The 14899-nt window shown below is 41.0% G+C and overlaps 2 protein-coding genes across 2 annotated transcripts in view; one reads left to right on the forward strand and one right to left on the reverse strand.

Annotated features, from left to right (window-relative positions):
* The window catches only part of Dnmt3 (DNA methyltransferase 3), a 135359-nt gene that overhangs the window by 18411 nt on the left and 102049 nt on the right, over window positions 1-14899 (forward strand). The gene's annotated exons all lie outside the window — the stretch shown is intronic.
* Window positions 1-14899, reverse strand: part of Tdg (Thymine DNA glycosylase) — a 109779-nt gene that overhangs the window by 13345 nt on the left and 81535 nt on the right. The gene's annotated exons all lie outside the window — the stretch shown is intronic.

Raw genomic sequence — 14899 nt, forward strand, 5'->3', positions numbered from 1 at the left:
TTTTTATTATCTGAGAATAACTTGCTTTTGCTGATACTGACTTGCACGAAATTTTAATTTAAGCATTGAAATTTTTTATTTATTATAATTTTTCAAACAACCGATTCAATTATTGTCATTTCCATAAAATAACAATTCCCCAGTATTAATTAAAATTAATGTTATTTTATAATTAATTTACAACTTGCACGCAAAGTGTAAAGCACAATGATAAATTTTTAGAATATTTTAAAATCGTTTTTCCTTACACCGAACTTTCACGCGAATATGAAGAGAGAATTTTCCTTTTACTAACATTAAGATATAAATTAATCCCGTGCAAGATGTACAAACGATTAGCGGTTGACTTGGTAGGCGAATGTTTGTGTTTGAATGTTGCAACAGCGACAATTAGCGTCATGAATCGCAAATTTCCATTGTATAAATAATAAATAGCGCGTATAAATATAGCGTACAAACATCGATAAATCGTATGGACGACAATTCGTTCTAAATATTGACGTATGAATGCTTGGCAAATGCGCGCGATCGTTTATTTCGTATCGCGAAAACAAACACGGCGTTCAACGCGAAACGTTTAAAAGGTACTCTCGCCCCGGTTTTTCCACCGCGATTATGCAGATCGGCGATACCCCCGCACAGAAAATTCAAACGATCGTTTTTACGATCGTCCGGATGAGCGAGTAAGTGGCAGGTTGTGTCAGGCAGGTAATTCTCAGGGAGTTTTGTAATTCGACGTTTCTCCACGTTTTGCCATAACATTGTATTGCCGTATTATCGCGGCAATTTGGCGGTTGAATGCTGCGACGCGCGCTTTTGCGGGCATTACAGAGGTAGAACCGACGTAAAAGGATTAAACAGTTTGGAGGTCAGACTCGTGTATGTGTGGTCGGTTCTTTCTACTTTGCCACATAAAGTTGGATTATGACTCCGCCTTGTTCCGTCCGTGCGGCTAGATATAATTGCTCGCCACTTGCGGAAGTTACTTCGGTGACTACAAATAAATTATTTACGTGCCGGAGTCACTTCGTAAGTCCCTTTACGCGTTACACCTTGTTTGTCGCGTTTAACGCGTATTCTAATCGTTTCCACGTTTGAAGCTTGAAGCTCTACACCGATTCAAATTACGCAAAAATATAGGATAATTTGATTTACAGATGATGTCTGTAGAAAATAATAATATATATGACTATTTAAAAATATTTTTATCAAAGTATATGAATATTATGAAGATAAAGTTTCTCTTATATATGTAATCTAAAACGAACATTGCACTCTGTTTTTAATTATTGCGCGCGCGTGGTTATATTTCGAAGATAATATTAAATAGGAATAATTAACGCAGAAATTAAAGTGCGCGTTCTCTCGCGTCACATCGAACATATTTAACAAGAAGCGCGTCCGAGAAACAATAAGCGCGTCCCTCTCCCTTCGTTCGTGCGCGAACAAAAAGGAAAAAGAAAGGAGAAAAACAGGGCAGATAAATCCTTTACCGTTCACCGTTATGGGCGCACGCACACAGATATGCACTCCCGCACACACGTGTTCTCGCGTACACGTGGGGCGGCGAGACAACACCCCGGTGGCGCGAAATTACAGTCGTCGCCAAAGTCTATCCCGCGAGCGTTTACCCCCGGCAGCAGATAGAGATTTATGACGCGGCCTCGGGAAATTCTCTCTCGCTGCTTTACTCCAGTGCCACCGACCTACAACGGGCGCGCCGCGCCACGCCGGCACGACCTTGGAGAACTTCGGAACAAAGTTAAACGCTCGTCCGCGGCCGTTGCACGCTTTCCGGCATAACGTGCCCGACCTCCAAGTCCGCGGGAAAAGGTACGAGCAGCACGTGTGTACGTAATATTACGAGAACGGTGATCTCGATTTTTCCAAGGTGAATATCCGTGTTTTTTTTTTCTCCGTCGGATAAAAATTAATTTATGCGTAATTAATATAGAGTAAAAGGGGTGAAAAGAGAACGAGTCGATCGCGCTTATATATTCTGCTTATTCCGTAATTTTTCATCGCGAAAGCTTATATAGCATGTTTTCCTACATTTTTTATATTTTTTAATATTTTTCTTTTGAGCGCTGATACGTACGTGCTTTTTTATATTTCCTTTGTCGAAAACTTGTGAACTTCTCACGCGAAATATACACACGCAGCTTAAAGCTTGCCTCGATAAGGGGCGCTTGGGACCATAAGAAGGAGACTAACGGCTGATCGAACAAACTTTATCGGGGCGAAACGCGACCCTCCTCCGTCATTCACGACGCTAACCTAACCCAACTTGACTTCGCTCGACCTTCCCGCCTCGTCGGCTGCTTTATGGTGTTTCGAGCGAGGGTGTGAAAAGTGTTCTCCCCCGTACGCCGATGGAAAGCAAATGCGCTCGTTCCCGACGGCCGAGTCGTTCGTAAATTGTAACTCGTCTCTGATATGGACGTAATCGGGGTGGAACTTGAGGATCCTATGCGATCTCGGGCGCGACCTTTTTTTAGGGTTGGGAAATTATGGTAATTTATGGGAAATTCGAGAATTCTCCGAGCGGAAAGAACTGGTTAAGAACGTAAACCTCTGTTACAGACAATTTTTTTTGAATTATATTTCTCCATAAAATAAATTATGTATCGAGTGGCATGTTATTGTTAACTTATCACCGTTTCGACATGATCATTACGATTAATAATACTAGCGCCATTCAAAGGATGTATTTAATACGTATGAAAGTAAAAGGATATAGAGAAAAAATATTTACATTTTTTAAGCATTTTCAACAGTAAAAATAAAATAGAAATGAAATACAAGAAAATATGTCATAAATATTAAAATCAATGTAAATATTTTTCTGTAATGGAAACGTTTGTATTCACAAATAATTTACGTATATTTTTACCATATTTTTAATAATGAATATCTCTGAACCGTGCAACTCAATACATAATCGATACGCGATATATGAAATCTGAAGATAATATTTCCAATCTACCAAACTGAAAATATCCGAATAATTAATTTCAGCATAATCTCATTTAGTATCAAGAATTAATCATATAACAGATATTCGCTGACAGCCGTAGGAAATATCAATTGCAACCTGCAATTCTTCTCAAATCTACGTGGTTCTGATTTCCTTTGAATATCTTTACGTATCTCGTCTCACATATTAATAATTTCAAATCTGTTTTATTCAATTGAAAATAACGTATTTTATTTTAAAGAAAATCTTCGGGATTTAATTAATTTAATGAAAAGCAAAATAATAATTCGTCTTAAATAGAATTAAAATCTCTTCCTCTCTATAATCCACATACATATATCTGCAACAAGTATTTGCTCAACACGATTGAGATCAAAAGTCTATCCTATGTTATGACGCAGTCAAAACTCTAAGATTCTCGCGACGCACCAACTTCTCGAACTTTCGGACTCGAAAGCAGTATATACGTCCGACTTAACTCGCTTTATGGAGTTCCGGACATCAGGAAAAGCGCAACAGGACCTTCCGTATCGCATTTTTCTTCTCCCCCATTTTCCACCCCCCAGCCTCGGGGGTTCTTCTCTCGTTCTCGTTACGAGAGGCGCGGCGAGCAGCGCGTTCAGGAAGAAATATCGCCCTTGATATTTTTCTAATGCACTCGAGAGAACCCGACCCTCCTCCTTCATTTCCAGGCAACGATAATGACACGCGAGGGAGTTGCTCTCTCTCTCTCTCTCTCGGAGAATCTCGGCTATCATTTAGCGCGAAATGTACAATTTATTATCTAAACGGTCGCTAACTCGTTACGATTATATGCGTGGATTTCTCACGATTGTGTATAAGGTTCTGTAACAGCAGTTAAAGTAAATCGCAGAGTGACATTTTCTTTAACCTTCGTTCTCCAGCGCTTTCTTTCGCTCCGACTTTCTCTCCGTCAGATTTTCAGATTAGATATCTTTAATAATGAAACGGAGAGTCGCGCTCAATTTTTTCTTATTACAGCATATAAAATAAAAGAAATTTTCTAGAATTATATATCAGTCTGTCTGACTTTGGAGGTCTTGGTTTATTATTGGTGCGAAATCCGAACGACGAGGATTGTTAGTCTCGCGTTTTGTCAAACGCGCGGATTTTTTTTGGTCGACCGACGAGTATATTCGCCTTTGAAACAACGTGAAATCAACACGGACGATATTCCTCGCTTGTCGCTCGAACGAATGGCAAGCCGTAACGAACGACGGCGACTATCGCGAATTTCTCAAACCTCCATTGACCCAGATTTCGCTTCTTTTTTTCCTCTCGGATTCTGAATGAACCCTCGGTTTGAGTCGACGACGGTGGTTGGCAACGAGGTGGCGGCAGGAGAGAGAGAGAGAGAGAGAGAACGAGAGAGGATAAGAGAGAGAAAGAGAGTGAGAGAGAGAGAGAGAGAAGGGATACACGATGGGTGGCGAGAGAGAAGAGGGTGGCAAGCAGGGGGGAAACCAGGTGAAAATCGATGCAACCGAGAGAGACCTGTGCGTGGGTAACGCGGGAGACCGCGCCTGGAAAATCAATTTTCAGGGTTTTCCAGGACGAAGACCCGTCGGCGGCGACCTAGGAAACGGTCGAGCGTTCTGAACATTGCTCTCTTTTTCCCTCGTCGCTCTGTCGAGGCTGGCGAGAGGACGGGGGAGAGAGAGATAGAGATAGAGAGAGAGAGAGAGAGAGGGTATATCTCAGTGCCACAATTTGCGAACGAGCACGTATTAGATCCAGGTGTGCTTAATGATATCCCCAGCGCGGAAGTCTCAAGACGTCGGGCGCTTCTTTTCTCACTCTCCCGGATGTTCGTCCTGGAGTAATTTCAGCTTTTGTGCTCGCGCGCACAGCCGAGGGTATTTTTTTTTAATTAAAACGCGCCGAGGGGCCTTTGGGCCGCGTCGCTCGCTCGCTCGCGCGCAACTTTGAAGCGACTTTTCTCCGTCCGATACGCCGAGTCCGGCTGTTAAAATGAGATAATAGGGAGAAACGTCCTTCCCGAACGATTCAAGCGGGAGATCTTCTACGGCGCGACGCTCTCTCGTGTTAGGACCCGCGTCTCGCAGTATAATTCCGCCGACGTCTCTGTTATCCGAGACACAATGAGATACGGTTTCACAAAGGCGCCAAAGCTAAGAAACAGGCACTGTGTATAATCGTCATTCGATAGTATGTATTTTCCTTCCGGAAACGCGCTCTTTCCTTCCACCTTCTCAAATAACTCCTATAACCGAATGATCCATTAACATGTTCTTTGGTTAGAATTCTTCATTGCTGTCTCTACTGTTGTGCTTGGGAGACAGAAGGTTCGTCGATTAATTAAGCGAGTTATTTCAAGAAATTTTATTGCAAAATATTCGCGCATTTGTTTCTCCGAACTGTGTAAAATCTAGCTAAAGTGTAGAAATAAATTTAGGAAAACTAAAGTTCGCTCGTGACTAAAATTAACGCGAGCGGTGATGCTGATGGAAAAAAAAAAAAAAAAAAAAAAAACCGAGAACCTCTCTCTCTCTCACATCTTTAAAAGATCCCGAGTGGATCGATCGCGGTATTCGATGAGGCTCGAGAGAAAGATGCTTCGTAAATCGGAAAATAAGGTTCGCGACCGGATGAAATCTCAATGTTGTATATGCATTTTTTGTTCGAACGAAATATCCGAAGAGAGGGTAAAAAAAAAAAAAAAAAAGAAACGCAGGGCACGAAATTCTAGGGAGGTAGTGAATGTGTACGGACTATAAGCTGCTATCGAGCGGATAGGCGTGCGACAACCCCTCTCCCATACCTCCCTCGACCGTCCCTCCGAGTTCCCTTTTTCCTCCTGCCCAACCCCCTTTCCGCCCTTCTCTTCCTCCACCATCTCCTCCTGCGCCCCTCTTGGACCGAGCAGCAGCGGCAGGGTGGAAAAGGGTGGAGGCTGAGGCTACACGTTTTCCCACACTCGCCCTTTCCGCCCTTCTCCAACCCTCTTCCCTTCGCCCATCTCGCCCTTGCTCGACCTAACTCTTCGCCCTCGCATCCCCTCGCTTTCCTCTTCCTCAGCCTCTCTCTCTCTCTCTCCCTCTCTCTTTGCCTTTTGCTCGCTCACACAGCCGCCACTCATTATAGTTACTACCACTGCTGTAGCCTCGACCTACACCACCTTCTTCGCCATCTCCTTCGTTGCCACCTACGACAACCGACCGCCAAAGGACGGTCTTGCGTCTAGTGATGGCCCTCGAAGCAATATTCGCTGGTAATTCTCGGGCAAAGTGCGAATGTTGCCCATCGAGCATCATATTAACCCTCTGATTCATCTGGCTCCCATATCGACGATTTTTTTCTTAAATAATATTTTTAAACGTTATATCGATCGTTTAAACATATGCTGCAGTAATTTTGCATAATTTTGAAGATAGAAATTTATTAATTCGAAAGATGGAAATTATTTATATCATATTGTTAATTATGAGAAATCACGAGACACCACGTATTGCGAGCATTCGATGTTTTACGCGAAAATGTCGATGTCATTACTTATATATACTCCTCTCCACATTTAGCTCCGAGTACGTCGATAGTTATAATATTACGTTCGTTATATCATAAAGGTTAGTCAGCGATAAAAAAAAAGTATGAAAAATAAAGAGATATCTAATTTTTAATTTCGTCCGGCCTAGCAAACTTATGATATTTGATTTTTCATCCTCCCCATTATATTTTGAATAATATAAACAATTTTCACAAATCTGATGCTTTAATATAAAATTTTTCATGTTTGATATATAATATTGATATTACATGATTTTTTTCTGATAGCGTACACAACGCCATAATATTCAAATCAAAATAAATAGAATTTTAAAATTAATGCGATAATACGTACAAAACTGTGTACACGATGATATATCTACTATTTGTTTTTAAATATCATTGAACTTTATCGCGTGTGTAATAATTAATTTTAACGCGTCGCATGCCTTCTAATTATTATTTCTCGGGGATATAATATTACGCGCGCGTTCAATCGCGGTTTGAATAAGTCACGAAAATGATCAATAAATTCTCTCTCAATGGATCGCCATTCAATGGCTTGCTTATTACGTTTCCTTTCGTTTAGCGGGATTATATATCGGTATATGACCGATGCGCGCGCGTGGTTTACTCTTCTCTCTCTTTGCAGTTACGACGATAAATTATCCGAATCCCGGAGAAAGAAAACACGGGAAACGAAGTGTACCCGCGAGTACTCATTCTCCGTGTACCTACCCGCCTGACCGCATTCCGACAATAATCACTTCATCCACTGTCTGTGTCGGGGCGATGGCGGACCTTAACTACTTTCCACTTACGATTTAATTCACCGTCGACGTATACGTTTTATATTGTCCGGCAATTACGCGCCGCGGAAAGATTTATCATCGCGCCTCGGAATATTGAAATTACCGAAGCGTCTCGATACGCTCGCGCAAGTGGAACGTGACTTATCGATTAGAAACGTTGAATTATCGAAATATACTGCTTGTCCTCGAATCGAACGCGTTTTCTTTTTCTTCGCCCCTAACTTGTTAATTCGCGCGGCAGAGCGAACGTAACGCTCTACGAAAACTTTATTCTTCTTTATTATTTTATTATCTTTCGGATAATGATCTTTACTTCGATAAAATAATCATTCCTTCATTAAATCTCGTTCGCCGAAATTGGAAACATTTATATTTGTCTCTTGTAAAATTTGACGTTATATGCGCATTAATTACATTAGAAACGTATCGCGAAACGGAATTGAATTATCCGGAAAATTTCATTACGATTATGATAAGATACGAAGGAATTATTCGCGGAATGTGATAAAATCTTTCTCATAATAAATCTCGTGGCTGTAACCTGAGAGAAGCGGCATGTGTGAAATATTAAAAAATTCAAGAATCGTGCGTAAATAGAACGAAAAATTTCTTATATTTTTATTTCCCTTCTTACATTCCGTTACACACGTGAAAAAAAAATAGAATCGATCGATCGACCGAAACTTTCTATCGTAATTACCGAAATATAAGTGACGCGCAGAAAACGCGAGAAGAACGCTCAAATAAGATATTGCACAAGTTTCATCCGTTATATGGGTCGTTATATATTATCTAATGTCGTCCCAAAACAACACCTAACAACAACGACAACAACAACAACAAGAGGGCACAATTTCCCGTTATGCTTCACGTGTAACATCAGCCTTAAGGTTCTCACGTGCGACCATCGGCTCGCATAATCGATTATCGATAGGCGGCGGGGAAGATAATCTCGGTGCGAAAGCTCTCCGAGCGATGTCATGACCCCTTAAGAACGCTCTTCTCTATAGGAAAAAAGTTTCTCCGATAGAAAACTTCGACCGAGTGCCGTGAACTATCGAACCGGCGCGCCGACCAGCCTGGGTAAAGGATTGCCGCGTGTGTGTGTATATACACGGCGGTTATAAAATAACCACACGACAATCTGGATCGGTCGAAAGCGATAAAAAAGTAAAATGTTTTATATTTGTGTGAAAACACTCCCCCGAATTGATATGGACGCGAATTCGAGACTCGAAACTTTTATTTCCCGAAACATCGCTATAAAAAAAAAGAATAAAAATATGATTTGAAAGAGAGTGCGCGCCCCATGCACCCCATGTTGTTCTACGCTATGATACGTATGACTCGTGAAACATTGATAAACGTTGTCGGAAGAAATATAATTCTGCGTATCTTGCGCTTAAACGCGCACAATTTTCCTCGGATTTATTGCGCATACGTGTTATACAAGTAATTCGCCTCCCGGAGATATTCATAATACATTACATTTTTATCTTCTCTCTTTTTAGAATATAGATTTAATACAATTTAAAAATTCGCAAATTGAGCAATTAGCCATTATTTATTACATTCGTTTCAACGTTTTATTAAATACATATTTGATTCAATGATTCCCGACGTATTATGCAACGTATATTTTTTCTGATAATATAAAACTTTCGCGCGTTATTTAAAAAACTGTTTATCAATTTTATATATATAAAATCATTTATAAGCAATTTTTTTTAATATACCTATACATGTATATATTTATGGAAAAATCACGCTATAATGAGAGGATATAATATTTTAAACATTATCCTGTTGAAGGGAAAATATTTTTTTCAGCTCGCAAAAAAACATTTATATATATATATATATATTCATAGAAGTGAAACTATTTTCGTAAATGGATCTACGTATCGATTTATGGATTAATTAACATAGGAAATTTCGGAGTCTCAAATAATTTCGTTAAAGTAACGAGGACACGACTCTGTTCTCGAAGAGAGTCCCTGCGATTTCGCGCAGCTGTCGCGGGCGATTCGCGCCCGACCAATATTTCCCTCCGTAATACCGGCTAGTTACCCTCGTTAGGTCGGTCGCGGCGCACGGCCAACTCTCCGAGGGTCTCTTACAACAAGTTGAACAGGGGGTCGAGGTCGCCATCGAGGGTGGTCGGTCGGTCGGTTCGCTGAGCTGAGCTGCGCGTTTGTGTATGTCGCGTCGCGTCGCGTCGCGGAGACTCGGCTTGGCACGACCACGAAAAGTTTCGCCGGTCACGTTCAACTTTCGCGCAACGTACGAAAAACCGTCTCTCTCGCTCTTTCTTCTCGCCGACGGCGATGAATTAGGTCGGCGACCGAGTGCCCCCGAGTGCCGTATCGTGTCGCGAGCAGCCGCTGCCCTCCTCCGGATCGACAAGACGAGGTACCTCTCTTTGGCCGAGAAAAAGTTTTTCCTCCGCGCAGAGAGAGAAAGAAAGAAAAGCTTCGATAGACGACGACCAGCGAAACGAAACCGCGATTCGTCACGAAACCGTACTTTGCGGTATATTATAGCTTTTCCCTCTTCCGTTTTCGGCGACGATTTGTTGAAAAATTTAACGATGCACGGTGGAGAGATATTTTTCGGCGAATTAAAAATAATTATTATGTATTAATAGACACGAGTTTTATTATTAGTTCGTTTCACAGCATAAGGGCAGTGAAGATGATATCAGAATTATCAAGCATCTTTAAATAGAGAAAAACGTAATTTAATATACAATGAAAATTTGTTGCGCCAACATTTGAAGTAATAAGTTATTATTGATTTAAGCACATGAAAATTTTATTTTATTAAACCCCATTATGTGGATAAAATATTAAAATTTCTAAATAATATATCTATCATTTTAAAGATAAGGTAAACATGCTCGAGATTGATAAAAATGTATTTTTAATATTTCATTCTCTTATTCGGTTAAACTTTATAATGTGCATTCGGTTATAAATTAAGATATTTATAACGGGAATCACGGATGACGATAACCGTCTCTGATTTTAGCGCGATTTAAATTCCAGCTGCAGAATGCGGTTGACAGGGCTAAATAATAAAGTCGATCAATCAAGTCCAATTTTGGTACCGTCCGAGTAACTTCGCGCGCGAAGTGGGTCATCGACCGAATATACTGCCCTACGAGAGCATGTCGCGTGTGCGTTCGACGTCCGTCAACGGCGAAGAAATATTTGCGCGCGATAAAAGCGAAATCTTCCGGAACGCGTCTCGTTTCGGTTTTCCTATTCGCTGATTTTTTTTTTTTTTTTTTTTTTTTTTTTTATATAAATCGCGCAGAAATAATCGATCACGCGCAGAAGCTGCGGAAAAATCAACAATACGTCGAAAATGTTTGCGAAGATGAGATATTCGAGAAATTACTCGTTGCGCACATTTTGCATTGTGCGAAAAAGTTTCCCGCTAGATTGGGTCGCACAATCGATTGCGAGAGAAAAAGTTTCTCCTCGCTCTCGACGCGCTTTCGGGCCGCAATCTTAGATACAACCTCGCAAGTGTCATGATTCGGCATCGGGAACGAGGAGTAACGTTCAAAATATGTATCTTGAAATATATATTTTAACATTTCGATTTTAATCAGAATAACGTGTTGGCCGAGCTAAAAAACATAATGTTAATTCATCTCATATACGACTGCAATCTATATATCTTTTCATTAACGCACAATTTATATCACCTACATTCATCAATAGTAAATTTAATATTTATAATAATGATATTTTCATGAACTTCATTGTTTCTATCCGTTTAATTTAATTTCGAATTTATTGTCATTAAATTGCTTATTGCGTTTACTTTCCCTCACGACCGTGAAAAAAATCGTACGCGTAACTCTCTTACAATGAATTTGTTGGTGGAATTGAAGCAATTTAGACAAAACTCCGGATTACGCGGTGTCACAACTAGCGGAAAGCTTCTCGAAATGATAACCGGGACGTCGCGAGGCGTTTGGCAATTCCGCGGAATCGAGTCGTCGCCGGCGGGAAAATCTTCGAACTAGTTGCGTCCGTGTGCCGGAGAAACTTTTTCCCTCAACATTCCGGAGGATATAAACTGCGCGCGCGGCGCGAAACTTCCAACCCTTAACCCGTTTTCAGATGTTCTCGAGTTCGCGAGAGGGAAGTTCGAAACTTTGCCGGGATGTCTTTCGCGGATTACATTCAATCAAATATGCACGATTCCGAGACAAAATCTTAATCGAAATCCTATGAATATAATGTTCCAAGTAATTACGCGTCAGCGTTTCTAATTTAATTCTTAAATGTGAATGAGAGAAGATAAATATATAGCGAATGAGAAAGACAACTTTCACATATGAAATTCGATCTTGTTTTTACGATTTATCTGAAAAATATATTACGATTTGCTTTTAGCACAGTTATTTGTCAAATTTAGCAATTTAGAGGGCCAGAAGTGAATGTGTGTTCTCTTTAAAGAAAGGATCTAATAAGGAAGTTATTTAACATTGCAAATTAGAAAGTCTTAAGTTTTTATGACAATAAAACTTTTTACTTAACTTTAAGCAAACTTTATCCTAACACAAATTTGATTCAAGAACTAATGGCATATTTAATGTGCCTCGAAAGTCTTTCAAATTTTGCTAAGAAAAAAAATCATTTTAAATTTCGTCATGTAGAAACTGTAATTAGGGAATGTCATTATTCTGAGATATTCGGTACGTTAATAAGTAGATAATATTATGGATCTGCGGATGGGGCGTTCCACGATGCGTTATCTGCAGTAACATTGCGGTAACATGATTATAACACACATTGTAAAATACAGCATACTGTTGAACCGGACAAATACGTGTAACAGGTTCGCCATGTAACGAGCCGAGTGCATTTGAATTTGAATGCCGCAGAACTAATTTACGCCTAATATATATCATAGCGATGATATATATTAAGAACAATAACACACGCATTAAGAAGCGATAAAATTCAAAAAGACGGAAACGTGAATGAACTCGTCAATTAAATTAATACATATGAATTAACGAACGATCGCAATTTTATAATATAATTGCTAGAAGATTTTACATATATATATATACATAAGCACGTATAAAATTATAATTTAACTAATTATATAATTTATAAATCAATACCGTTTGGACCATTTTAGTCACATATGTAATTCAATTTCTCTACGATTAAACGGATCTATACGTCGTACACGAGATATCATATCATCTTTCCGCGCAAGACAGGTACATGTATAAATATACTTCTCTCTCACATGTTTATCATTTCTCCAAAAATCTTGCGATCGTGATACATCCGTGGCGAGTTATCGCATCGTGCACTCCGCGAAGGTTGTAGGATTTGTCGATCCGCGATTTCACAGAAATGATGAAACGATTTTAAAATCTTCACTCGAGCTCGAGTTTCTCCGGCGAGAAATCACCACGAACAAGATGAAACACTTATCTCGCGAACTTCACTGCGGGATAAGAAAACAGAGAGAGAGAAAGAGAGAGAGAGAGAGAGAGAGAGATCGAAATACAATCGCGGATCTTCGAACGAACGAACGAACGAACGAACCAACGAACGAACGAACTTCCTCCTTACCGATCTAACGGGTGAATCACGGCCCCGTTAATCGACCCTACCGGCTCACCCCGAAATTACGGAAAAGAGCCGCGTATCTCTCTCTCTCTTTCTCCCTTTCCGCGTGTGTTTCGCCCCTATATCCCCGGTGCGGTCTCTCGACGTTACAATGCGCGCACCACCGATGCACGACGCGCGATACTCGATTCGCGCGTTGTAATGGTCGATCGCGGCTTCGACCCTCTTCCGAGCCATCGAACGCGGCCCGAACGCGGTCGGATTTTTTCGACGTTTACTGCCTTTAGGCCCCTGGACCATGCGTCCGCCACCACCCTCTCTCATCCCCATGCTCCCCCGAATACTCAAATTGACCCGTCGTGCTCGATCCACCCTTTCCCTCCACCGCTCTGTTCGCAGCGAGCAGAGTTCCCTCCCTCTCTTTCATCCCCCTTCGCAGTTGCCACAGCTTCCAACCTTTTTACCCCTGTACCAACCCTGTGCTTTTTCCCCCGTTCCTCGCCCCAACCCTATCCACCTCCCACCCCTCTTTTTATTCCGTTCTCCCTCACGCGCACCACTCATTATAGTTCCTCCCTCCCTCTCTTTCTCTCACCCTCTCCATCCCCGTGCCGCCTCCATTTCCTCGTCCTTCTCGCCCACCACCATCCGCTCACTCGCTGCTGTTCTCCCTTCCAACCTTACACGTCGACCACCCTCCACCCGGTTCAACGCTCTACCGCAACCCTGGGAAAACCCTGGAAAATCCAGCGGCGTGCACCTAACTTCACCGTCGCGCGTGTGTGTCTACATGTATGTACACACACACACAGACACATAATATATATATATGTCGCTCGCGCATGTATCCATGACACAAGCAAGCAAAAGTTGTGTGTATCTACCGGGTGTCTCGGAACCGCCGTTCTTCGTTAGGGAGATCTGTGATCAACTCGCAAGGTGAAAGGAGAAACTCTCATCTTCGAATGTATATAGATAAGCGTAAATTATTGATTATAATCGCGAGTCGAAAGTGTAATGAATTATTCGGCTAAATTTTACATAGATATAATTTGAATATAAAATTATGTAAAAAAATAAGTGATTTCTTTCCGCCGAAAGTCTTCGAGAAAAACATCCGCTTTGAATATATAGCTGGGAGAGAGTTTCTTATATATAGATGGAGGAGCGTTAGTTTTCGAACATCCCGTATGCAATGTTGCGTATACAGCTGCCGCAGGAGGCATGCGTAGGTAATAGGCATCGGCCAGGACGTTAGCGCGAAAATTGTTTATTTAAAGCCCGCACGGGGGATGGTCGCGCGTGCGCCGCGTCGGTGCACGCATTGGAAATTGCGTGCACATAAGGATGGCGGACGTAAACGCGCGTGAATATATATATATACGCAGTCGAAGCAATCGCGTGCGCGTTTATTTCATCTCTGTTCGCGTTGTTAAAAAAAAAAAAAAGTCGGAGGAAATCTGGTAAAAATCGCGAAACACGCGCCGGAGAAAATCAAAACAATTTCGGGGAGAATCTATTTAGGAAGGTCGGGACAATTTTGCGCGGCTTTGACGAAAGATGGGATTTAAAAAAAAAAAAAATGCCTTGATATTATTAGCGTGTGTTTAAAGCGTTAAAAGGTAACGAAGTTGACTCGAGCCACGCAGTATATATATATATATATGTATATAGTTTCGTAAACGTATACGGATTAGAGGTAGAGATTGTAGTACTATAACGCGCTGCGCGACATACAAAATGTATGAACCATCTTTGTTTCGCGTTCTTCTGGTTTCCCGTTCATAAATAGTACAACCGACTTTGGTTCTAATTATTACACTTCCGATTAATATAACGCGTTAATAGTTAAACCGTGCCTTACGTCCATTCACTTATACACTGATATATCTTATATATATATTGTCATTACGTTGGTATCGCAAATACGGACGCACATATTTGATCGCGATACACTCGCGGACGAAAGTAAA

This window comes from Nylanderia fulva, unplaced genomic scaffold, assembly GCF_048542155.1.
Source record: "Nylanderia fulva isolate GAGA-0341 unplaced genomic scaffold, ASM4854215v1 Scaffold40, whole genome shotgun sequence".
Classification (NCBI taxonomy): domain Eukaryota; kingdom Metazoa; phylum Arthropoda; class Insecta; order Hymenoptera; family Formicidae; genus Nylanderia; species Nylanderia fulva.